This window comes from Lepidothrix coronata, unplaced genomic scaffold, assembly GCF_001604755.1.
Source record: "Lepidothrix coronata isolate B3197 unplaced genomic scaffold, Lepidothrix_coronata-1.0 Scaffold131, whole genome shotgun sequence".
Classification (NCBI taxonomy): Eukaryota; Metazoa; Chordata; class Aves; order Passeriformes; family Pipridae; genus Lepidothrix; species Lepidothrix coronata.
Window position 1 is genome coordinate 1,430,469 of NW_016690311.1, and position 27,496 is coordinate 1,457,964.

Sequence of the window (27,496 nt, forward strand, 5' to 3'; positions counted from 1 at the left end):
AAGCCTGAGCCAGGCTGCCAACAGCAAGTGCGCAAGGCTGGGTCATTCTGCTAAGCTGAGTCTGGCTGTCAGAAAACACACAACGGGAGGAGATTAAAACACGAAATCAAAATATAATCTTGTTAGCTGCAGATAGTTTTACTTCACAAATCTTTATCACAGGCTCAAGCTGGTACACTCATAAACACAACGCAGTGATGCGAGACGTGTAAGTGCTCCCACAGTAGGCGAAATAATCACTGAATGAAAATAAGTCAGATAAGTTACAAGATAAGAGAGCTAAAACTGAAAGGATGACACTGCATCTAGTGAGAATAATTATTTTGGCATTTTTCTGTCCAGCGCTAATCCTCAACGGCTTGAAAAGATTCAATCCGTGTTTAGCAACGCCAAGCAATCATGACTAGAAAACAAAGAGTAACTGGATTAAAATCTTTCTACGGTCACAGGTCACGTCTGTGTCACATCTGCTTAAAATGTTCCTTCAAGGGACAAGGAAAGAAAAGGAAATTGGACTTGAAAAGATTGCACTGCAAAACGTAACCCCCGGGTTGCAGTTCTAGGTTGGTTTATAGTCCGGCATTCTGGCATGAACAAGGAAGAGTGCAGAAAGATTATTACTTTAAAACTTTCCATCCTGAGGAAGGCAAACGCACCACAATAAACATCTGAACAGCAACGTCCTCATTCACAGCCCCAGACTGCATACAGTCTGCTCAAAAAATATGCAGAGAACACAGGCTTCCAGGAGCTGCATTTACCAAAGCAATACAATTAACACCGAGAGGAGGATTTTTTTATTTCCTATCAGAGCCAGCTGAGCCTTCCTGATTATTTTTAAAACACAAAGTCCATTGCAGCGGCATTGGCACTTCTCCCTGATGTCCTGCAGCTGCAGAAATGCAATTTAACAATTAACCTTTTACATCAATAAACACAGAGAACAGCAAAGGCTGGAGAAACAGCGCAGCCCCTCGCAGCTCACCACCACCAGCACACTGAGCAAAGTTAGCACGCAGCTGCGTGCATCCATGGAATGCTGCTTATTCCTTCTCCTCCTCCGTTCTACTTTCTATCCCTCCTAAAAATCCACGACAACTTTGAAGTCGCTGGCTAAAGGCAGTTTTCCTTACCTGTTCCCACTGACAATGACAGTGCAGGGGGAGAGAATCCGTCGGGTTTCCGAGCTGTCCTAGCTGTGCCCGTTTGGCTCCGGGCTGGTGGGCTGCTCCCAGGACCAGCGGGAGCACCGCAGTGCCATAAAGCATCCCGAGCTCCCCGGCACAGCCCACCGCCAGCGCCTGCCGCCAGACGGGGTTTTGTCGGAGCCTTTCAGAGGAGGCACGAACCGACCGCGGCACGTCTCCAGAGGAAACCTGCCGTGGAAAAACGTGCCATTCCTGCCCCGCGCGTCTTAAGCTTTTGCTTCAATTGCCTCGCTCTGAAATCCAGCTCCGGAGGGTGCCCCCCTCTCTGCTCCCAATCCAAATGAATCCAGCAGCTCCCCCCCTCCAGCCTGCCTTTCACTAAATGACCCTTGGAGGTGGCAAGAGGATGTCCAATTTGCTCGCCGAGCGCAAGGCATTAACGAGGAGCGATGCAGCCCGTGGAGAATAATTGGCGGCGCGGGAGCGGCGCGGGGCTCTGCTGTTGCATTGCTCTCCTCTCCTGCATGTTAATGAGCAATGATGTCAGCAAGCCAAAGTCACCGCATCCCACCCGGACCGCGCGCCTCGGCCCCGGCCACCCGCCCGTTTATTTACATGGAAATCAGCCCGCTCTTCCAAATCAATAAATCCTGTAGGCTGCTTAGGCAAAGGGACAGGGAAAAAAAAAAAACAACAATCCTCCTCACTGGCTTGCGTGTGCGTGTTTCAAAGAGTTGGCTCCGCACCAACAGCCCAAATTGAATGGTGTGAAGACACTAATTATCTTTCCCCCAACTATCATCTCATTTGATGCTGACCGAACCTCGACTTGCTGTCAAACTTCAGGCACCGTTTCTTAGGTACGCGGGCCATTAACGCAATGATCCACTGGCTCTGAGCAACGTATCATTTTTCTCCTGGCTTTCAATGCCCTCTTAATTATTTTCTGCAGTCGTTTGCTATGATTCCCTACTAGTTTTTAGACGCAGCATGTTTGTGCACCAGCAGGGCTAAATATTCTGGGAAATACGAGTTATTAGCGTGGCATTTTGGTCACTGCATATTTTAATACATTTTCTTTCATGCGGCCGCGACAGATGAACGATTCACACCTTTTATGTGTGTCTCAGGTGAATACTGCGAGCCCCAGGAATACACTATCTCAACGGGAATGCTGAAGCCTCTTTCCCCTGTGTTTCCCTCCCCTTAGAAAAGAAAATGCAGGGAAGAAGCTACGCTGCCAAATCTCTTCTGCTGCTCTTGAAGTCCACTGCTTGGGAATTCGGTGTCACAAATGACTCTCTAATTCAAGTCAACTGGATGAGAGTGTACTTCTCAGCTTTTGCATTTGCAAAAAATGAGTGATATTCAAACCCCTAGTTTCTGTAGACCCAAAAAAACCCACCAAAAGCAAATAAAACTTGCCCAATGCACAGTGCTTCTTGGTGAGGAATCCATCTGGTCCAGATAGCTGGGGTTGCAAACTGCAGATTGAGATGGAGACTGAAATGCAGATGGAACTCTGGGTGGCAGTCCCAGACAAGAGGCTGTGAACTGCCAACCTTGGGATAACAAAGGGCATGAAGATGTCAGCTAGGGCTGACAAGGGCTGGGGATGCCAGCCAGGTGAATGGACACTAAGAGACACAGGAGCCAGGAACTGCCAATCTTTTGGATAACTCCAGATTTCAGAGCCCTTGATTTTGGCAATATTAGCTATGGTTACAGAACACAGAAGGATGCAGAAACTACAGCTGTGAGTCTTTCTGCAGCCTCAAATGCCTTAAATATTATTTCTCAGGCTCATAAATTAGGTTTCATTACATGGAATTACACTCAAAAACCTCAGGGGCAAGATCTTCAGCTGGGACAAAAAAGCCCAGCTCCCACTCAGAGCCTCCCCAAATTACTCAGCCAAGTAGGACAAACCAAGAATGTGCAGAGATCTGAACTGGCTCAGAGAACTTCAGGCAAAAGAAAATATTCAGGAGCATTGATTAAATAGTTGAGCACTTACAGTTTCTTTTATTATTACTAATTTTTTTTCCCTCTTTTTTTCCCCCCCCATTTAATCTAAATCTGCACTGCAAGTCCAAGAGCTGAGCACTGACCCTGTTACTGGATCCAGCCAGGTCAGGCTTTCCTTTCATGGAGAAAAGGCTTCTGCTGGAGATGGCTGCAGCAGCAAGGATGGTCTCCTCCAACTCCTCAGAGCAACAGAACTTGTAGGAAAAATTCCCCTGTATCCTTTAGCTTCCTAAACTGGCCCATTCTGCTCATTCCAGCTTGAACTGGCACTGCAGGCAGGCTGTCAGCTTGCCTCTCTATGGTTAACATGCCATGGCCCCAAGATGATTTATTTTTCCTCTTAAACTCAGAACATGTTAATTACAATACAAAGGAAATGAGACAAAACTGAATTGGGCAAAAGCAAATAAAGAAGCCTGCTTCTAAAATGGTAATGTTGAGCAGAAAAGCTGTAGAGCAGAAATTACCCTTGTTCCCTGGAAAGGTATTGCTAAAAGTACGCAGCAGTGACTAAGGGCTGCAACTGGCACAAGAACTGCTCCATACAGCAGGTCCTGTAGGCACTAATTTTCACTGAACACATGAGTAAAATGTCTTTATCTGCATTATCTTTCAAGGAGCAAAGGCCCTTTAGCTACAAACACTTTGGAGCAAAGTGTCTCTTAGTGCTCCAAGTGCTGTTGGAGCACGACCACCACCCAGCCTCGGACTTGGGGAAAGGCTGGCAGAGCACGAGCCTGAGTGTTCGACCCCATTTCTTGTACAACATGCTCTGTGTAACAACCTCCAGCAGCTTCCATCGCTCCACACCAGCCTGACATGATCCCACCCCAGGGTGTGTCGCAGTGTCATCCCCACACAGCCAAGCATCCTAACGCTGAGTTCTGCTCGGCTTTCTTGGCCAACTGATCACCCCAAGAAAGGGATCACACCAGCAACTGCAAACTTTTAAGCTGATCCACAAAGATAAAATGGGAGTGAGAATCATGAGCTGAAGTAAAAGATTAGCAAGACCAATGCTTATAACACCTCAGCTGCATGAATAGTTGTGAGCAGAAGAGCTTTGTGTCTCCAAACAGCACGCATGATCATCATTGCTCCTGCAGACTTCTTGTTTCCAGTACTTGCAAATCTAAATATCCACAAAATCCAACAAACAGGTTCTTCTGAGACAAGAAATCAGATTAGAAGCTGCCACCTTTGGACACACAGCTGTCTTAGGGAAATGGAAATGAGCCCTTCCTGCTTTGAAAGCTGCTGGTTCGTTGGCAATTGCTCCATTATACTGTTACCTACTGCAAGGCTTGTGAAAAGGTCATGTGTTGGAATGGCTCCAGAAGGCACACAAGATTTCTTGACGGATTCTGCACATTATGCAGGTGGAATGGGTGTTTCATTAAGCAACAAGGAGAATACTGAGCTGGTGGAGCACATTATCAAAGGTCACGTGAAGGACTCGCACCATTACAAGGACGGATGCTGACAACTGCCAGCAACGAAGCGAACGACCCAGAGTAAAAAGCTACTGAAATTAAGAAAGATCAGGAGCAGAAAGCCCCTGCTTCAGTGCAGAGGTGTCAGATGGACAGCTTTGCTTGTAAATGTAGCACCATCTTTCTTCCCTTTGTTGCTAGTTTTAATGAGAAAGAGACAAACCTAGTCAACTTTAAACTTTCTGCCATTTGCACAACTCATCCCTACAGATAATTTAACAAATTATTGTAAGAGCCCACATTTCATAAATGCTGCATTTTATAACCTTGGTGTATTGATTGCCTGTCAATCAATAGGGCTCCATGTGACAATGTTGACTCTCCTGATGACAATGGGTTGCACAGCACGGCCACACACGGCGACAGCAGACTGGTGCCCTCAAGGTCACCGGGCTACTAACCTGATGAATGTCAGATCAAGTTGCCTTTCTGAATTATTTAGTGAACATCCTCTGCTGCGGCGTGTCAGGGCACTGCACAGCCCTGCTACCTTGGGATGTCACAGAGGCTCCAGCTTCTGCCACCCCAAAATGCTGCCCATGGGGACGAAGACTGTCCCCTGCACTGCACACACCACCAGCCTGTCTGGGATGAGAGGGATGGCAGGTCCCTCTCCCCACACTGAGCCCATCCTGGCTCACAGCAACAGGCACAATAACAGATTACTTTCCCATTGCTCTTTCTGACCACAGAAATGCAGAATTGGATACCCACAGTGTTTTTTTTCCCCTCCGTTCCCACAGTCACCCCTGTAATTTGCAGAGCCAGAGCTCCCGCCCCAGTGCCAGGACAGGATGAGCCCAGTGTGGTCGCTGGGCACAAGGCAGTGATAAGCAGAAGAATGAGAGGCTGGACAAGGCAGCTTTGCAAACACTGGATGGGAAAGGCAAGGGGACTGCAAAAAGCTCTTAGTAAGCAGAGAAGGGAGATGACTCTACGTGGCAGGATACAGCCCCACTCCTCCCAGCCAAATGCTTGGCTCTTCAGGAGACACATAGGGATATGCCCAAGGTATGGGAAAAGCTCCTTGGAGAACTCGAGTTATGAAATACAGGTCATGACTTTAAATGAGGTTGAGCTCTCTTTTTTCTTTATTCTCTTTGAGCAAGGCAGCAGACCCTCCCCACATCTTTCAATGCCAGAAGCAGGGGTGTCTTATCTCAAAGAAAAATGGGATGAAGGGAGGGGCAGAGAGACCAACATCAGATGCAGATCATTAATCCCAAAACTTGGCCTCCTCCACTTTTCCTCAGGGCTGCCATTTGTACCTTCATGCGGCTGCTGCCTGAGACCGACCAAAACAGTCCCGCTCCTCCTGCTGTCACTGCTGCTGCCTTCCACTCATTTTTGGCAGAGCCATGGGTAGAGATCTGTGCTGTCAGTTTGCAAGGAGGAATTTAGTTTTTAAAACACCATCGAGCCCAGCAGCAGCTGATGCAGAAGGGGAAGTACAGCCCATACGCACTGCGGCTGATTTTAGAGGCAATTTTCTGTATTTCCTACCAATTCCCCCAGCATGACAGGCCCGGCCCTGGCTGGCACCCTCCAGTGCACAGCCAGAGCTGGACAACGAGGCTATGGCTGTGAGCTCAGCCTGTGCCACCCATGTCCTCTGGAAGCCCTGAACCACACAAACACAGGGATGATGTCTCAGAAGACCCAGCGCACTGCGCTGATGCTCCTGAGCGTCACTGCCTTGGATCCCCATCCCCTCCATGTCAAGGCACCCCAAAAGGATCCTCACCCACCGACTGTCTCTACCCAAGGGCTACATGCCCTGGCGTGACACACAGAGCACACCAACGATGGCATTTCATCAATCGCTGTATCTCTTTCTCTCTCATTTTTTTTAATCACCTTAATGCAAGAAGCTTTATAGAGCTTAACACGGTAAGGCTTTCATAGCCTCCAGCTTTAACTCAACACTACTACGTTTTTTACTTTTATATGTTGAAATCACATTTGTAACCGAATGTGAAAAACAACCCGGCTGTTCCTGTGGTTTTCTTCCCTTTGCTAGCCTGATAGGCTTCTCATCTGAAGACTTTTTAATAGTGTCCTTTAATGATGTCTACAAAAGCCTCATTAAAGCACTATCATAATTTAAGCTAAATAAACTCAACACAGTTATTTTTGTAATCACATATTTTTCTTGGGGCCTTTCCACAAACAATAAAGTGCTCACTGAAAATATGTTACAAAAGAAACGCATAAATCTTCAGCTTATCTGGTGGTATGTTTTCCAAAGATCTAAACCTTTGATCAGCAACGAATTAATTTTCCATTTACACAAAATAGAAGATGTATTTGCAGGATAACCAACTAACCCTGCAAGTCTGCATTGACATGTGCCTTGGCAGCAGCTCAGGACTCCCTTGCTGCCGCCCTTCTTGCTGCCTGACGCTGTCAGGGTTGCTGTCACATCAGATGATTTTTATTTTATTTTTTGGCTTCAAACCTGTCTAACAGGGTGTTTCGGGTCAGTGGTTATGTCCTAAGGATTTCTTGTCTTCAGTCACTGAGCTCCCCTCTGCACTAGCCATGCGCTGCCTGGTCCCACCATCAAAGATGTGCATCCCCCAAGACCAGGGGCCTCGACCATCTCCGTGCTCAGAGGTGAGTCTTGAGCCAGCACAGTGTTCTGGATGAGTAACACAAGTCTGGTTTTTACCTCCTTAAACCACACTGTGCAAATCTCTTTCCTGGCTGCCAGTAGGATTTTTCCTGCTTCCCTTGCCCTGGCCAACACCACGTGAGACCCTGCACCCAGTTGGGTGCCGCAGGCAGGCCCTGGGGCTGCACAAACCTCCAGCCAAACTCCCCTGAAACCACCAAAGGTTTGAGGTAGCCTTGTTTCTACTCCCACCCAGGAGATACAGCTGCCTGCCCTTTGCCAGCTAAGGAAAAAGACCTGTTTGCTGCTTTCACCCAAACTGTGTTAAATGCACAGGGAGGTGGTAAATCCAGCACATTTTTGGACCCAGTCAATTCTCTTGTAACGTGTCAGGGAGGAAACCCTGCACTTTGGGTCACAGACAAAAAGGGGCTTTCATGATGTCATCAAGCCTTTTTCAAGTCTTAAATTTCCCAGTGTATCTGCAGACACAGGGGGGATCAGACATGGTCAGGAATGCAGCCTGCTCTTCACCTCGCAACTGCTAAGTGGGAAGAAAGATGCCCAAATGGGTTTTTGTATCAAGAAGTAGACCTGGATGACATTAGATGGACTGGCATGTGCTGTTTTGGTCCACCCCAAACTCTATCCATTACAAGACTTCTACAATCAGGCTAACCTTAAAAAAAGGCCCAAAACATAAAAAACCCAATAAAATTATGAAAAGTGACATCTCAGTTTAAGCTTAGGTGGTCTCCCAGTCCCAGCTCTCTTAGAACCATGGCCCAGTGCTCATCCTGGAATGCACAGAGAGGGTCATCCTGTCTTAAGCGATGGTGAGATTCCCAGCCTGGCTGTGCCACTGGCTGAAGCTGGATGGAGCTCCAGTGTCCCCCAGACAGCCTGGCCCTACACACACATGACAAGAGATGTTTGCTATTCTTCCCTTTGTTTTAATTAGTAAGAACAACTTGTTTTCGTGGCTTGACATTTGTTCATACTTAGGAATAAATTGCTTCCTTGAATGATATGCTGAGATTACAACGGGCTTTCTGTGTTTGTGTTGGTTTTAGTAGCTCATAACAAACCATGAAATTCATTACTCTTGCCACAAGCACCCACGAGATGTGCCAACCAGGGTGTGATTTATACACAGCTCAACTCATGGAAATTAAAAGGTTTTAATGTTGCCTGCAAGAAGTCCAGGGTTTGAAATTTTATACAGCTTTTTATACAGAAAAAAAAAGAAGCCTAGATGCAAACTACTGCATTGTTTTATCTGCCTAAGGACTGAACATTAAAGTTAGGTTAAAATAATTCACTAAATATTAAGTGTATAATTTAGACAGCCTTTTTAGTGATAAGCCTTCTGGCCTGCAAGTTACTTCATTCTCATCTGTTTTTAACTGCTTGGAAGCTATCAAAAGGAAAATATTTAACATGAAAACTTCTCTGTTATAATCTAATTCGTCAAAAGCATTCTCACTGAAAGGAATCACTAGAGAGCAGCCTGTGCCTCACCATCCTTAATGGGAATGGGCTGTCAGTCATACTCCAGTCCCATTCCTCCATGCCGTGTCAAGCCTTGTACATCAAACCCAATATACAAATCGCCAGCTCTATCAAGATCATTAGAGCCGCTCAGCCCGTCAGGGAAAGGTCAGCACGTCGCTGGCTGATGGCTGCCTGCTCCAAACACAGCATCAATCACAGCCCTCATCAAAGGCGGCCACGCCGGCGGGAACGTGCAGCTGGAAACCTGCATCCCTTTCTCCTGTAACCTGTCATCCTCTAAACCTGCTTCTCTCGTTGTAAAACACGGCCAGGCTTTTATCTTATCGTCATCTACGGGGAGATGCAACTATACAGTCGGCTCTAGGAACAGGGGGGATCAGGACCTGCAGGGAGGGATTAAGATCGTATCAGGAGAGGGCCAGCCAGAAGCGTGGCCCCTGACTCCAGTACGGGCTCCCTCCTCTGCAGGGTCCCAGACTGTCCCTACTCCCTGGGATGGGTCCAATGCAGGCAGTATCACAGGAGCATCCCTCCTCACTGTGCCAGACCCAGACCCACACGCCTGGTAACAGTCCTAGGCAAGGGTCAAAGCCATCCTGTAAGGATGCTTGCTTCCATCATAGCCACACCAAGGCATGACTTGCAGATGTCCCCAGCCAGGGGACTTTACGGGTGCCCCACACTTGCAGACAGACTAGAATCACTGTGCTACTGCTCCCTTCCACCAGCCAGAGCCTCAGCCATGGCACTGCCAGCTTGTACAACTCCACAAGGGCATTCTGCCCACAGCTCAAGCACCACAGGGGGTGGACAAACCCAACTGTTGGCAATTAACAGGCATTACTGAATGCTATGGCTCCCACCAGCCACTGCTCAGTAAATGTGCTGAAAACACAGGCCATTTCTTCCTCTTTTTTTCCCTGCCATGCTGTGCTGCATGCAGCATTATCTTCAAAGGGCAAAGCAAATATGTTTGCTAAACATAAGCAGACGAAATACATCAGCCTTTTTTAGAAGCAATTATTGCTGCTAGAGACTTAGTGAGTCTCATTGTTTCGTGGCTCAGGAAGAATTTTGCCGGCTGCTTTGGAGTGGGCTGTTCTCCAAAACAAGCGCCCTGTGACAGGGTGTAACCCCTCCCCAGGGAAATAAAAACCAGGTGGGCATCCAAAGGAGCCATACTTTCTTTCTGCTGAGCATTTAACTCATAGTGTCTCCTTACAACAAAAGAACAGCAGGTTGGGGGTCAGCTTGGCTGCTGCCAGCGGGTGCACCAAAGGCAGGTCAGCCAGGCTCCTGCAGCAGAGAGGTGAGGAAAACAGTGGACGGGTTAAAGCTGGGAACCTTCCAGTGACATGCCCAGACTGGAGGGGATTGCTTTGACCAGTAGTTGGACTGGTTACACTGGTACAGAGCAAAAAACAAAATACAGAGGAAAAAAGGTAACAACATAAGTGCTGAGAATTGTCCTCTTCCCTCCATCCCAAACAAGTTGGGATGCTCCAGATTAGGGTGGTTCACCTGGTCGAGAGCTTTAGAAATGCGGAGTTGCAGAGTCAGGGGGACATCTCCCCTTTCCATGACCTTAATTCAAGGCAAGCAGCTCAACCCCCACAATTCCTTCTCTGTACAAGCTGCCATCATTCCCCTGAGGGAATGCAGAGCGAGAGCGCCGTCCGGGGCTCCTTGTGGTACTAAGCACTTCAGACGTATCTCAAAAAGATGAGCAACCATGGATTGCCAACCCGACAGATGGGGGAAGGAGAAAGGAAGCTCACGGTACCGGCGAGACTATTGTAATTAGTGTAATAAGCAGCAATCGCAGCTCAACAGCTGCCTTCCCCTCCCTGAGCGCTTGCTGCACACACCAGCACAAACCATGGCCAAGGATTTGACACTTGCTGTACTCTGAACATCTCTGCCGTGACAAAAGTTTTGACTTTGGTAGTTTTCATTCCATGTAAGACACAGAGCAGAGCACTTATCTGCTTTTCCAGCCTCCACCTCCACCTGAGCAAGCAGCACCATGTGCTTACAGAACGGACATGAAATTGGGTTTAGTTTTGATGTCAACTATGATTTTGCATGTGACTTTGAACAAAACCTTGTCTCCTCTACGCTGAGGCAAACCTGCCATACTCAACTTTCTGAAGCCTCAGAGATGAGCCGTTCTACAGAAAATGGCAAAACATGACAAAAATCATTTATGGGGGCATATACAACCATCCTCCTCGGATGGCTATGTGTCCAATGTTGTTCTCTGAAGCATCTCTAAGCTAACTTCCCTTGAAACACAACAACAAAGTCGGCAGTGAGCATATAGCACAGAAAAATCGTGTACAGTTATAACTGTGTTCCTCCACCACCCTCACCCCTAGACACCAGTTTTACAGGCTGGATCAACATCCCCAGTCAGCACAGGGGTTGCAAAGCTGCTGATGTGACAGGCTACAGGACTTAAACTGCAAAAATATGCTGTGGCTTAGATCCAGACTAATTCTGAATCACTTCTGGTGCTCACGCTCCAGGAGGGAATGCTCTTCTCGCTTCCTTCCTGCTATCCCTCAGTTTAATAGAGGTGGTCAAGGGAAGAAGTCAGATCCTCAGGGTATCTGCATATTTTGGCAGTAGTTAAGGATTCAGTTCCCAGTGATTTTTAGTGGGTGTTAGACACTCAGAAAGTGTCTGCTGTGAAGATGTTTGGAGGTGTGAGCTCCAAGCTCTTCAAGCAAGTGACTGTTTCCTGCAGTGCTTAAGAAAATGCGAGTATGAAGACAACAAATAAGGACAAGCTTGGAGAGCAGTAAATGTTTATGTCGAGGAAACCTAACTCCTCATGAAAGAAAGAAGCCCAGGCTGGGTGGAGAGCTCAGGAGTAACTGCGAACAGGAGGCTGAATGTTTCCTGAACGACCAGTTAGGCAGCCGAAAAGTCAGCGGCAAGTTAACCAAAGCAATCTACATGGAGTGCTACAAGGCATCGCTTCATGCAAAGTGAAAAACAAGACAGACCAGAGGCTGAGGCGCAGTGAGAAGCCCTCTGTGCTGCACGCCTGGCACAAACCACACCGATGTCGTGACTGCCATGGGGATCAGCCACCTCCTTTCTCATGCAGCCTCCTTTCTCATGCAAAGGATGGGGGAAACATATCAGAGAGCAAAGAGCAGGGTACAGTCAAACCTTTCACTTGCTTCTCTGCTGTGTGGTGCCAGTGGAAATTAATGGGGGTTTCAAGTACATAAATGGATTGCAGAGACATCCGCAGCGAGTCTATTAGCTAATTAGTCAAGATTAGCATTTATTTTATCCAACAGGCACTCAGGTAAAGGAGGTAGCTCTCTCTCTGTACATGTCCCTTTTATACACTAGTCAAGAAATAGGACAAAGCAGTCTCCTGGTGACAGTAATACCAAGAAGAACTTAGTCTCCCCCAAGGGAAATGCCCATGGGCACAGCCTGAGCTGGGCATGTCACTTGCTGTGGCTGAACAGGGCCAGCATCTCAGGCCTTCAGCCCCAAAGCCCATATATGGCAGACCTGTGCAACCAAGCTGCTTTTGGTACGAGCCCGAGACGAGTCTTGGGCTTACGGTACTGGTCTAGAACGAGGTATCCTAAAATATGACACATGAGCCTGTGTCATCTCACAGGAATATTCAATCCACCGGCTGCTACTGCTTCAGACCTCCCATTTATGCTGTGGGAAGTCTAACACACCCTACCACAATCTTTTATCTGAGAATGCAATGGTCAGCAAATAAACACATTTCAACCATTTAAATACCTTCACTTATAAACTGAAAGTGTTTCTTACATTTGTTATCACCAGAATAATTTGATACTTTCTATACTGTTAATGAAGAAAGCATTAATACCATTTTATAATCAGTTCTAATCTTCCTGGCATCATTTCATGCCCTTGAATAACTCACTCTGTAACTTGGTACCTACAGCTCATGCTGGAGGAGGCCCCCAGTCCCAGCCGGTTTCCAGAGCCCTGAGAACTCAATCTCTGCTAATCCCAGCCCTTTACAGCAACTCAGACCAGAGCAATCTAAAAAGGAGACACATGAAGTCACTTAGGCTTATCTCTCTAATTGCCTGCCTGTGAACCAGGGGTTCGGTGTCAGCCACTCGCACTCACATCAGACATGGCAGCCGGAAAAATCACACCTAAAATATTTACTGTGAGCATTCTGAGAACTGTAAGTGAAAGTACTAAAATCCTGCTTACTGCTGCAACTCCAAATGCAGTGCCAGCTACAAGGGACTCATCGGGTAACAAAGCCAGCGTTCATGCCTTTCCCCTGCTGCAGCCCTTTCCAGGTCTGTGGCTGTGTAACACAGACTCCAATTCTCTCGACAACTTTCTTGCACTGCCCAGTGCCAACAGAGGGAAAATGTTAATGAATACCATCCCATAAATATTTAATGCACATTTTCCTGCAAGTTCTGCTGTGATTAAATAGCTACCTCATTACTCAGGCCCATCTTTTTTTCTTTTTTATCTTTGCACAAAATACCAAGAGTTGGAACTGCACCCATGCGATTGAGCTGCTGGAAACATTACTGCATAAACCAACACCAACAGGGCAAAATCCAAACACAGATTTCCAAGGAATGTAAAGAAAGGTCAAACCCTGTCAGAGCAAATATTTCCTCTCAGCTACCTCCTCCCAGGATCAGCAGAGAAAGAAAAGCAGAGGGGTCAAGCCAACAATATTCTTTCTTCTTGAGTGCAGTTATTTGTCTGTTTTTATTGTCTTTTTTCATTGCATTTGGAAGGTCCTGGCCACAACAGGGGTTCACTGCAGGTACTGTCCAGATATGGGCATTCTTGAGTACCACCCTGGGGCTGGCTCTGCTCTGGCACCAACTCCTGAACAGCTGCAACAGGAACTCTGCTGCTTCCCTCCATCTGCAACTTGGAGGATGTCCATGATTTGTCTGAGGTTACACAAGCAATACAGGACAGACGTGGAAGGGAACACAAATCACCCAGAGGCATTGCTACATTGGTGACGCTCACCCCTGGTGTGCAAAGCACAGCTGACCACAAGATCCACCACAGCTGCATTTGCAATGTCATGACAATCATTCAGGCCTCGTGATATGGAAATACTAGGACATTGTTTTCTGGGCCACTAGAATTGATGTATTTGAGTCCTTCCCACCAACCCTCAGCTATTTTGCAAACCAAACTGAGAGCTGCAATCCCCCTGGGATACCCCAGAGCACAAGAATAACGCTGAGCACTGAGAGTCAGCCAGGGCTGGCAGCACCGGGTTTGGGGTTTGTGCACGCTGCCAAATGTGACACGTGGGATTTCGAGCGCTGCCATCCAAGCACGTCCCGGCTGGAGCGAGCACTGGTGCTGGAGACACGTTTGTGCTGCTGCCTGTGGTTCTGCGTTGCAGGGCGATGCTCTGGGCCATGGGAAACGTTTCCTCTGAGAGAGCGAAGCCGTACAGCCCAAATTCATGCCAAAGTGCTAAAAATGTAAGAGACTCAAAGGACTAAAGCTTGCGTACGTCAGAACTTTTGGTAATTCCTCCCAAATACATAATTTTTTGGCACGGGTGCTACAATGTAACTGGAGGGCAAGCATTTAGTTCCATTTTAGCTGGGAGAGTCCCAGCTTCTGTCTCTCCGATTTATATATGGAAGCAGGCTCATTACGCAATACATGTTTCAGCGAGTTCTGCGCTGGGGAGGGTGCGAAGTCAAGGCTGAGGAGGGGAATATCATTAAGAGTAATAAACAGTACAAAAGAAGGAACAAACAGGCTGGTATGAGGGCACGGGCTGCTGCCACGTGTATCACAAGGATTCTCCAAAGAGAAACATTTGAGCCTCTTTGAGAATCAGGAAAAAAGGCAGCAAATGATGGTGCGTGGGGAATACTGGTGAAGAACTGGTGCCAGCTGGAGAGGCTGCTTTTGAAGTGTTGTGGAGAGACACTGGGTGGTCAACACAGTGTCACGTGCTAATGTATGGGAAATTTAAAGGCCACTGGGGATTGAAAGAAGCATTATCCCGTTCAGAACTGCCCCTGAGATATCACCCCAGTCCCAGGTCAGTTGATACATGTGGAAGAGAGCTTTCAGAAGACCACTGCAACTTACTTTGTTTGCATAACACTGATGCTAGGAAAAAACAAACATCTATATTCTCTCATTTCAAATTCACTGCTGCCAGGAGAGCCAGCCCACGGGAAGCATCAACACCCATCTCTGGGAGTCAGAGCCACAGATGCCAGCATATTTCCGCCGCCAGCCACCACCAGAACCCTGACGCAGCAGCACCGGGGAAGCCAGCTCACCTGAGCTCCCTTACTGACTTATGATGACAGCTGCCTTCTGGAGAGGAAAAAAAAACCTTTTAAAAGAGAAAAAACAGGAACTTTTCCCCCCCCCTCCTCTGGGTGAACAAACAGACTCATTTAAGGTATAAGTAGATGAAGTAGCTAATTAAGGAAATAACCAATAACTTAATCAAGATCATTAGAGGAAGCAGCATGTTGCTGCCATTATTTAAATGGTAGCAGAGCAAAAAAATTCTCGTGCAACTGGAGCCTTCAAAACCTACAGACAGCCTGATCCATGCGGGGGGAGCTTCCCATGTCACCCCATTGCTGGTGCCAAAGCCACTGAGGAAAACACTCAAATCTCCTGGTAATTTCCCACAGACTGAACATTTAATCATCCCCAGCCGCCACTGCAAAAATCCCAAGTGAATGATCTGCATGTTGAGAGAAATTCATTGTAAGCAGCAGCACGGTCTTCTGCCCTGGGATGCAGCCCCTCCCTGTTTTTGGTAGTGGGGAGAACAACCCCATTGCAGAAATAAAGTCAAATATTTTGGGCCATATTAATTTTGGTTTAGCTATCTTGTGCCGACTGTGCTCCTCAGCCAGCTGCCCCCAGGAGATGGACTCTGGAATCTCTCTACCCCCCCCAAGGCGTGTTTGCACACCACTGCCACGTCTCTCTCTCTAATTACTTCACCAGTTGCACAGATAAAACATCTGCTGGAAGAGGGAAGGAATCCTAAAGCACACAAATAATTTGCACTGCCTAAACAAAGGCAAACAGAGGATGCTGTTAAACCCCCCTGCACAGCGAACAGCCCCAGGAGCTCTGCCCAGAGCAGACACCCACAGACTGTGAGCTCCTCTGCCTCTCCAGCAGGAATAAACCCTTGTTTCCAACCACAACCATGGTTTGTTACTAACACAGCCTCCTTCTGTTTAATTCCTATATTATCCTAAAGCAGTTGAATTCAGCAAGTTGATTAAGTACTTAAAAGACTTTGTTTCCTTCAAAAGAAGCCTTTGTTTTGCCTGAAAGAAAATTGGACTTTTTCTCCTGAATTCATGCTAACAAAGGCATAAGAAATCCAACATCTCAAAGTTAAAAATACCCCTTTATCCTGCATTTAACACAGCTGCCAAAGGTACAAAATTCGCATTTTGTCATTCCACACAAATCCTTGCAACAGCTGAGAAGACACACAGCACGTTTGGAAACCCGGAGCTGAAGATAAGCTCCAGCCTCCCGCAGGGTTTTACTCTTCAGGGGTTTTTCAATAGAGTGAAAAAGCAGGAGCAGCTCAGGGGCTGGTGACAGAAGTCATGTTTGCATCAAGGAAAAGTTCTCCTGCGTCCAGATATTAGCAGAAGATACAGCACATGCCTGCTACTGGGGGAATGGTGGGGCTGTGCCTGGCCCCCGGCAGCCCCTGCCTGCCCCTGGGCTCTGCCTGCACCGAGAACCAGCGCATGCAAAGGCAGGCAGCAATCAGGGCTGAAAAAGAAAATCATTTCCTAATGCAAACATTTGTACAGCATTAAAGCGGCTTATACTTTCAGATGCTATAAATCGGGCGCGATTACTTACCCCGGCTAAACAGGCATTCACACGCTGGAAAACCCCCCTGTAACGGGCGAGGGCAGAGGGAAGGACGGGCAGGACGAAGCGTGGGGCATCCTCCGGGGATGGCAGTGCCCGGGCAGGCAGTGCAGTGCCTGCCCTACGCCCCGGCAGCGGCTGCGGTCATCTGGGGAGGGCAGGTCCCCGCCGGCTGCCCCGGCTGGCGGAGCGACGCCCACCGCAGTTTTAGCTTATTGGTGAAAATCTTAAGCCCTGATCCAATCCTGTCCCTTTACCCAAATGTAGCTCTTTGCAGAGCCAACATCCCTTCCAATTTTGACTAGTGGTATGAAAGCAAAGTTACCTTGCCAGTATATAAATCACATGAAGAGAAGCAATAACAAAAAAACCCACAAACCCCTCACAATTTGCTTCGCTCTTTCTCCCCAAAAAAAGTTTCTTATCTACCTACTTGGAGAATACCACAGCTGTGTGAGAGCGCTGAAGAAAGCAGGCAACTCTCTGCTATATATCACCGGATCAAAAGTCAGTAAGGTAAATATCAGGATGCCAATAAAACCAGTATGTGTCAGAACGCCTGCTGGTACCGCTGTCACATCTGGGGCAGGACTGTAACACGTATGGAGGAGGTTTGCAGAAACAGTCAGCACATGGTTCCTAAAGTTATACTGAATTTCCCAAAGGTAACTACTGAATCATAAAGCATTGCTGGCAAACAGCCTGGCCGGCCAAAACATATGGTTTGCTTTCTTTTTTCAGCCTGGTGCAGACATTGACTGTAGGACACGTCTTCCTCTGTACACACAAATCTAGATGCGTGGCCATGATGCTCACTCTTGACACTCGGGCTACACTGGGTCTGCTGGCAGTGGGTCAGAAAGCAAAGGGCTACACCACGGGCAGCTGCCTGCTGCAGGCAGCAACCTGGAATCCTGCCTTCATCCGCAAACAACGGACAGTCAGGGATAAAAGCCTCTCGTGCAACAGCACATTCCTGCACTCGGTTACAGATGTGCAACCCTGGAGCAGCTCCAGGGCGTGGGCTGGCGTCTGGGTGAGCTCTGAATGCACACACACAGCTACCCCGAGTGAGGGGGGAGCCAGTGGTCTGCGCTCCAGGTGTCCCGGCGGACAGGCAGCAGGATCCAGATGTGGGCAAACTGCCCCAGCCCTCGCACAGGCTAGCAATTCAATGAGGTCTATTCATGGAGGAGTGAGCAGGGCTTCAAGGGACACAGAGGAAGTGCTTTTGAGGAGTATTCCCATTGTAAGCTCAAGAACCCCCTTTGCATTCTAGCCCCCTCCACTGCCGCAAGCTTTAAATATAGAAATAATCAAAACATACATTAGAAGAAGAATTTAGACCTTGGCAGTGTTGATCTAAGAACCATCCCACTTGGGAGCGGGGCTCGAAGAGCGCAGGCAGCCTCAGGGAGGGCTGAGCCTGGCTCTCCAGGAACAAAAGCAGCTTACAAACCAGGTTTGCCACGTGAGAGCCTAATTAGAGACCGAAGCCCACACAGCAAACAGACAGACTACAGAGGAAATTGGAGTCTAATTTACATGGAGAACGATTACTTACTGCAACCAATTAGTGTCAAGCTGACTGACAGAATATCCAAAATATATTCTCCCCACCCTCCTCTGCATGTCTGAGCTTTCCTTGCTGCACTGTTTAACCTGGGTAGTTCAGTAGGTGAGCAGTAGCACCTCATCACTAGACATGGGACAGAAAACAGAGACCTTCTGAGCTTCCCCACAACAAACAGAGAGCTAGAGCCACCCACGTGCCACCCAGTGCCAACCTCAGACTCAGCCGAGCCAGGGATAGCAACAGAAGAGAGCAGTGCAATGTACTTTCTTTCCTGGTCTTAAATCCTTAAATGACATCCTGAAGGTCACAAAATTAATTATTTAAGAGAGGTGCTCCCCCCATTCCTGAACATGTATTCTGCATAGGGGTTTTCACACTCTCATTTGCAATCATGTGATAGAACTTCAGGTAAAGGTTGTGTCCCTGTTTCCTTTCCAACGTGCTCAGGCTGTGGGTTTCGGGTCCCAACTCACGTTGCTGGCCTCTGCCACAGGAGAGCACCATCCACAGCACTGCTGCTGCTACTCAGGACACTCAGCTCCTGCTCATCTGCTCATGAAACAGCCCTTTCTTTGCAGACCAGTCCCCCCTCTCTGGTCATGCTGTTCCCCATGCACTGGCAGGACCATTGCTGCTCAGTGGGGAAATGGAGAATCCCACTGCTGCTGGAGAGAGCCAATGTGGACAGAAAAACTCCTCCTTGGCTGCCACAGCCCAGTGGTGCCCAAGGTCCCACCAGTGCCTGTGCTGGGGAAGGACATCACCTTTGTTCAGGGCTTCTCTCTCCAGGTGCCCTCGAAGAAGACAACTTCATGTTTTCCAAAGTACAAGCCTGCTGCTAGTTCTGCAGAAAACCTGCCCCTCCTCCCTATCAATTACTCCCCAAACTGGTAAAAAGACTTTTAAAAACTCCTGAAATGCACACATGGAACCGACCAAATGCTATTTACCTTCCTTTTACTGTTACAGAAGAAACCATTCTATCATCATGAGCAACATGCTCATTATTAACAGGACTAACTGCTGACCTTTCCTCCACACCATGGATATGTGCATTTGGAATGCACAGTGACAACAGCATTTCAATGCAATTTGCTGTGCTATTCTTCATAAATTCTTAAGGACAGTCTGTCTGGGCAGCATCTCTGACTATTCATCAGACAGCTCTTGTGTACATATGCTCAGGCACGCAGGGACCACATTTTGGATATTTAAGACCAGGCAATCAGCCCTTCCTTTGAAAAGCACCAGTATAAAGCATATTTAAAGACTTTATGGGTCTTCTGTATGGATGAGATAAGCTATTCTTTTAGTCTCTGCAGGCTACATGGATATATGGCATTTTAAAGGAAACTTACTCTAAAAAGAAAACTCAAAGGAAATGCTTGGTAGAGTATCTAGTAGCTGTTTGATAATATCTGGAGACAGCCAGGACCTCAGGTAGGGTAAAGCATCAGCAGGGATCCTTTGAATTTCAGCTCACTTCAAGTCATAAGTGCTAAAACAACTTACACCACAGGAGCACCATCAAGAGAGGTAATGCAGGTTATCTCACCTGGGTCTTCTTTGGGTACAGACAAAACACCAGAAAGGCTGCAACTCCTGGTGGCTCTGGCCTCCCTCTTGGTTAAATTAAAAGTCTGCATTAATTACCAAGTGGATGCAATGAAAATGCATGTGTGCTCATGCTCAGAATTAGGCTGTTAATCTGGTGTTTGTGCTCCTGGAGTTTATCTCCTCCACACCTCCCTTCTCCCCTGGGAACTGACTTGCTGCCACTTTATCTGCAGCTGCTCCAAGGACAACACACACTGCTTGGTTTTTAAATTCCCCTCCAGTGCTATGCCCCGAACCAGCTCTTCAGAGAGGGAGCCTCCACCAGCTGTAATTCCCATTAATTCCTCTTACGATTAACAGGTCAGCTCACTCCACCCCGATGACAGTGGGCTTCGGAAGTCCAACTCTATCAAAATTATCTATGCATGAAAGACAATCATTATAGGAGCAAGCGCCTCGCTGAGACTTTTATCAGCTGTGCACTTGCTGCTCGCTGTTGTGCCGCTAATGGCTTTATAGAGAGTGGGGAAAGCTTCAGCCTCATCTCTCTGTGGTGGCTCCAGGCACAGGAACCTCTCTGCACTGGGAGAGATGTTGATTATAAAGCTGTAGAGGCAATCACTCCTGGAGAGGGGCAAGGGCAGGCAGGAGCACAGGGAAATTAGAGAAACCTTCTGAGTGTATCCCATTAGGGCTGGTGGCAATTACGTGTGCTGATCAAGGAGGTGGGCTTCCCAGAACCCCCTCTGAAATTACCAGGAGGGGAGGGGAGGGAAGGTGAGAAAAAGAAGGAAAAAAGCAGAGAAACAGAAGCAGCAAAATAACCCTCAACAACGGCAGCAGACATCCCCCAGGTGGCTGGGAGTGGGGCACAGGGGAGCAGCGTCCTCCCTGCAGGCATCCCCGTGCTGGTGGTCACTCAGAGGAGACCCACAGAGATAAAAGGCAGTAAGACCAGTCGAAAAATGCTTGTAAAAATGCTAATGGTCTTAGGTCCTTTTAAACGACCTCCAGCACTGCTAAATCACTTCTTTTATTTGCTTTCTGGTGGGATTTGCTTAGGTTTGAGCTCTCCATGTTTACGCTGATATGCTGCATGTCCTGGTGTGCACGTCAATGACAGCCTGGACCCATGAGCCAACCCATGATGTAGCCACCACTGCCAACCTCTACAGACCATTCCTCCCTTCACCCTTCCACTTCTTTCACTGGTTGCACAGGAAGAAATGAAGAAACCAACTTAACAACATCTTCCTTTCAATATGCACTATTGGGAGCTATTGTAATAATAAAAACCAGAAGGAAAGGCAAGAACTTTCATTGCAAGCACTGTGCAGCCTTGCAGTCCTGACCACGAAACTCCTGACAAGGTGACACATTATTAAGAAATATCCATATTAATCCCAACTGTAAAGCTCTACATTCAGCCAATTAAACTGCCTGAGTGGCTGAGTGCTCCTGGAGACCTTTGTACTCTCCTTTTTTTCTTTTTTTTTTTTTAATGCCCTCTTAGGGAAAGGAATGGCTTCTGCAGAGATGAGCCACCCAGCTCCTTCCAGCCTCGCCTTGTGTGTATAAAATGTTTTTGGCTGCTTTCAAACACTGCACATTAATCTGCGCGATGGAGCCTGTCTCCTTCAGCGTTCGATGATTTCTCTTTGAGGCGGGTAAGACAGAGCTGTTCCACTTGGCATCACATCGCCTCCCTGCCCCCTTCCCAGCCTTTTATTTTTTATTTTTTTCTTTTGTATTGCCAGAATAGCTTACAGGCCACCACCCCTAGCATATGTGAACCTGGAGAAGAATATATTGCTGTAGGAGCCCACAGAGGTATGAGAGAGCCCCGATGCTCCGAAACAGAACTGGAAGATTATAGTTTTAATGCTTCAAATTATGAAAAATACCATCACTCCCCTCCTGCAGCTTAGGACACATCACATCTTTCTCCCTCAACCAGTTCTTTGCCTGTCACTGAACCTGGAGTGACAGAAACTGTTTCTTGAATTAAGAGCTGCTGGAAACAAACCCCAGAGAGGTCTTTGGGTGGTGATGACTGGGATTTGTTCTCGAGCAATGTGAGCTCCACTGTCCCACCTTGACGAGCTCCTGCACCCATAAATCAGAGCATCTCCCCCACGCAAAGGACTGTCTGGTACAAAGCCAAGTATTTTTACTAACACCACTCACAGGACATGCATTTTCATGCCTGTCTGCCCAAAATTTACACAAGTGAGGATGCCTGTTGCTCAGGCTACTGCCAGCCAGGTACCTTGCTGGCTGCTTGCACATGTGACCCCTGCCATGTCCAAAGCACATGCTGAACTACCCACAGGCCACCAGAGCCCAGACTGGTGAATCATGACGTTTCTTCAAGTCTTCATTAAATATGAAAACGTTCAGTAGTTGCAGTCAACAGGCTTCCCCAGAGCAGACACTGAAGCTGCAGCCTTGTCTGCTGGGAAGTGTAACCCCGGCTGTACCCCACACTTCGTTGCTGGACCAAGTGGTTCCTTGCCACAAGCTATGGTGGACATTTCCCTTCTTCACCTCGGGCATTGTGCTTCATGGAAACACCCAGAGTTTGAGGAATGGAACAGGAGCTGATCAGAGAGGGACCACAGCCCTCCTCCACTCCTGATGGCAGCAACTGCTTGATCACACCCAGGTTAACCATGGGGATGAGCTTCCCAGGAGGGAGGATGGATGTGAAGGATAAAAGCTGTCTCAGAACGTATGAGCATCCTAAACCCTAACAGTTGCTGGAAATCCAGCAGCCTCAGGCTTCTGCAGCACATCTCACATTTTGGAAGCTGCAATGGGAACACCATGCACTTTCCCTTATTTCCAAGCATCCCTAAATCCTTGGCTCCTGGCAATTCTACAGTGATTAAACACACAGTTCTCAACACTGAAATCCCATAAAAACAAAAATCCATACGGGGAGTGTCCCTATAAACCAGCCGATACCTGCCAGCAGCTGTAATCTTGGTGCCATCAGATCTGCACAATAAATGAGTTCATTTTACTGGGGCAAGATTTTTCTACAACTAAAATGGAAACAAAAATTGGCTTGTGAAGATGAACGATGCCTGTGAAAGTTTTTTGCTGCACTTGATTAAATACAGCACACAACAAACCCATTTTTTCCTCCTTGAACAATAAACTCAATAGTCTAAAATTAAGCCCAGCAGGGTAAGCAAGATTCGTATAGATTTTGAAAGATACTGTGATTTTTTTTTGAAAACCTGACCGCAATGTATACACTCTTTGCAAAATCACTGAAGTACCTCTGGCACTGAAAATAAACACAGGGAAAGCTAAAAATCATGTCATGTTTTTATCTGGACACAAAGTACAGCCGTGGTTTGCCGTTTCATGATAAACCAACTCTTTGCTTTTGATGATTTTAGTGTGTAACCATGGACGTGAATGTACACGAGTATCATAAAAAGCAAACAGTACGAAAAAGCCCAATCACAGAAGCACACCAACCTGAACCCCACACTTCCCAAGCAAAGGGTATTTGTAGATACTAGAATTACCATTTCTCTTCAAGACAACTGATCCCTTTCATGAAAATATAAGACGCTCTAAAGAAATTCTGGTTGATCATTATTAAATGAATAGGCCTCACGCATTTTTTTTTCCAAGAAAATGACTGAAGCTTGGCTTTAGCATAATCCTGAAGATTATTTACATCTTCTGTATTTTTTTCCACTGCTGCTGAATAATCACAGCTCCTTAGGAAAGCACTGCCAGAAAAACATAAGTCTTCTTTTTTCCCCCCTCCTTTCCTCTCTCTTTTACCTGTTTTTATACATTCTTTCTTGCACAGGAACAGTGAGGAGGCAAGCAGGCATGAGAGAAATCCCTGGGGAGTAGCTGGGAAGGGGCAGAGTGTACATTCTTAATCCTTCTCCTCAGTCCCCAGCTTCCAGACATATGATGAAGGGGAGCTTTCGAACATTTCTTTTTTTTTTCAACAGAAAAACCTAAGAGAGGAAAAAACTGTGACTCCTCAGAAGGCAGTGGGAGAAGAAAGGGCTCCAAAACACTGCAGTTTCCTTGAGTATTGGGATGCTTTGGGGAGGGATTCTTACAGGGATGCTTCCAGACAAGCGCTTCAATCTCTGCCTCAGCATCCTTATTGTTTCCAGTCACACAACCTCCCTCCCTCTTCTGCTTCTGCCCTATGCACTAAAACGGCTGTGCTCAGGGAATGAAAACAATTAAATACTCTTAAACAGGCAGGGCTGCAACTGGCATGGTAATGAGGTCATTATGCGCCTAAACGTGCTTTCTAAAAATAAATTACATCCAGGTATAGAGATCTCCTGGCTGCACTGTGCCCAGGGAATTGTCTTAATGCAAAATCTCTAACAGCCTGGTTTGGTTTTGCTGTTTCAAAGCAAACCTGTCCCCATCAGGACAACAAGAAGGGCTTGGCTGATGTGCAGTATCCCAAATTTCAGCTCCTCTCAGGTCAAAGGGAAGCCAAGAGACCTGGTGCTCTGAACAGCCAAATGCTGCATTATAGCCAAGGGTCACTTCTCAATGCACCAGGGCACAGACAAACTCAGGGATCTCTGCTCCACAACCAGCTGCCATCACAGGTCAGGACCAACATCTCATCCTGCTCATGTGACCTGCTCCCTGTCACCATCGTGGGGACAGACATTGCCAAGGTCTTGCCTGGGAGGGATCCCATCTGGCAAGCAGCCTTGGTTAGAATTACACAGCAGCCTGGGCTGCAGAAGGCTCATTTGCAGTAATTAGAAGCATGATGTGGGCACATGGGAGACTTCAAAGGACACCGGTAGCCTCGATGGCACAAGTCTCTTTTTTTAGTGGTCAAGCAGCAAAAACTCCCCTGTGCCCTTGAGCTTCTCTTAATAAACCAAAATTATACAGAACTCTTTTTTTTTGGAGGTAACCAGACAGGTCACTGCAAAACCCACTCCAGGGAAAGTTAAAGGTCAAAATTTTTATTTTAACATGTACAATTCCCAGAATCATAGAATCATTTAGGTTGGAAAAGTCCTCTAAGATTATTGAGCCTAACCATTAACTAGCACTGCCAAGTCCACCACTAAACCATGTCCCCCAAGTGCCACAAAAGACACGTCCACGTGTGTTCATATCCACACATATGTTCCCTGCTCCAACTCACAGCCATATGGGCTGCTTTGCTTCCACCAGTCTCCCAAACTGAATACAAACAAGGCTTCATGTATATTGGAATCTGTAGGAAGCTTAACATTTACTTGGCTTTTGTGTAAACACTTACGTGAATTACACAAGTTTCAGCCAAGAGTCTTGGCACCCCGTGCCGAGCCAGATAATTCATTACAATTAAAAGCAGAAAGAGAGGCAATCAGGCTCATCCAACACTGGGCTGGTATGGATTTGCTCTTCCAAATGGTTTCCAATTTGTCTTCGCAGCAGCTCAGCCTCTCTGGAGGAAACCTCGCTGGCATTTGCCTGGTGCTCCATGGGGATGCTGCTCCTGCACCCAGGGTCAAACTGTGTACAGGACGGACCCAGGACACTTAAGTGTCCCAGCCTCAGCTGCCCCACACCATATCAAAGCAGGATGTTTTGGCCTCTGCCTTTGCACCATCAGTGAGGCCTGTTCTCACTGAAAATCACCATGCAGGCAAGGTGAGAGCAGCCCTGGGTGCAGGTTTTATACATACAGAGCACCACATCCCAACAAAAGTACTTTGATAATAATAACAAAAATCAACAAAAAAGGCACATGGATGTGGCACTTGGGGATATGGTTTAGTGCTGGACTTGGCAGTGCTGCGTTAATGGTTGGACTCTGTGATCCCAGAGGTCTATTCCAACCTTTATCATTCTATAATAAAAGAACTCCCCCCATAAGCAAATGCATCACCCCAAACTGCAAGACAGCATCTATTCCCCAAGCCTCTGCCTTTCTCACTCAGTATTCATAATATGCTAAGCTATTAAAACTATCCTATGGAAAGTGCCACGGCTTACAGTGCTGCAGAGAAGTGGTGTTATCATTTGGTATTTCTTCTTTTGTTATTACAGTGAATCTTCCTACATCTCTGAAAATAATCCAATTATTGCTTACTGCTGCTAAGGTCACTGTTGCTTTGAACAGAGATTTGGGTAATACTCTGATTACTCTTAAGCAAATATTGCTGGGACTTGAGCAGAAATTTCAGAGAGACCGAAAATCCATTTAACTGGAAACCACAGACGGAAAAATATTCACACTCTAGAGGATATAAACAACAAAAAGAAGGTATCATTTCTCTGCCTTATTAGAAAAATATTGGTTCATCTGAAATCAACAGCATAGATATATTCAGCTTTTAAAACAATATATGATTTCTCATATCATATAACCTTCAAAACATGGCAATCATCGAGTCTTTATTAAATGATCCCATATGGGTTTCCAAAGGTATTGAACTGCTTAAGTGCAATATATGGAAAACAGCAGAAGGTTTGTATCACTTGTGGGAATAAAAGAGCTCCTGGAGAAAAGCAGATATCAAAGATCAATCTGTAATAAGGAAAAGGAAGTTAACATCCCTTACGGCAGCCTTGGAGATAATTTTTCTGCATTGAGCCAACGAGATAACAGCAAAATCATACAAAATTCAGATGGTGCCAAGAAAAGGTGTCTATTATATTTCTTTTGGTGCAATTAATCATGGCTTCTTTACTGTCAGACCATCTCTAGGTAATAGCAAAAAAAGGGAAAAAAATACCCAACTCTTTTTTTTTTTATTTTTCCTTAAGAAGGAATTAATCATATTGTCACTGGAAGAGGTTTTTTCTGACATTGCTTTTCTTGCATTGGCCAACCGGTATTAAAAACAAAACACTGCTAGGACTTGCTGTCCTTCTGCTGAAAGAGTGGAAAGATGCTCAGATTAACCCCTGTGCATCCTGCCAGCTGGGAAGAGCCCGCCTCAGTGATACCACCAGAAAACCCAAACCAGTGTCTCCGGACAAGGGGAAGGATGAAAATCTCCAACAGCTCTGGGGTGGCCAGGGCTGCCTGACCCTTGGATGGCTTCTCCTTCTCCTCCTCCTCTCCTCCCTGCTTGTTGGAGAGTTTCCTCCCAGCACTCCCACAATACATACATCTTCATCCCACAGCAGGGATCTGTACCAGGGTCCCAGTTGAACCCTTGCTCAGCCCCAGTGGGTTTGGCACAGGAACACCCCTGTGCCCTTTTCAGAGCTGCATCTTTTTTTTTCCCCACACTCTTTCAGCCTCATGAGGTTTCCAGCACCGCAGGCGGATAACACCAGGGCAGGATGTCACGGTGTTGCGCCTGGAGCTGAGACAGCCAGTGACACGCCACTGGGGACACAGACGGGTGAGCAGGCACAGTGCTGCACTGTCTCTCTCCTAGGAAACCTGCTCTGCCTGCCTCAGACACGCCAAAATCCCAAGGGGATAGTGAAGAGTGGAAAACACATCAAGAAAACCTATTTAAAGTGATACCCTGCTGTCATGCAGCAAAGGCAAAATGTGAGCGTGTCTCAGCCCTCCTGATAACTCTGCTCCCTCCAGGGAGCTGCCTGCCAGAGCAGGGCAACCCATGGGGCCAGTGACATGGCAGCACCATCACAAAGCCTAACCCTGCCTTTGCCTTCCCCGTCTTTG

At 47.1% G+C, this 27,496-nt stretch overlaps 1 protein-coding gene across 4 annotated transcripts in view; it reads right to left on the minus strand.

Annotated features, from left to right (window-relative positions):
• PRICKLE2 (prickle planar cell polarity protein 2) overlaps positions 1-27,496 on the minus strand; it is a 104,030-nt gene that overhangs the window by 40,295 nt on the left and 36,239 nt on the right. Inside the window, exon 1 of one of the 4 annotated variants that reach the window (XM_017826829.1) lies at positions 16,695-16,830. The exons of 2 other annotated variants lie outside the window; for them this stretch is intronic. The gene's annotated coding sequence lies outside the window, so the exon portion shown is untranslated. Of the gene's footprint in view, positions 1-1,133; positions 1,661-16,694; positions 16,831-27,496 lie in introns of those variants that run through there. One more of the 4 variants, XM_017826828.1, reaches the window with a different exon arrangement.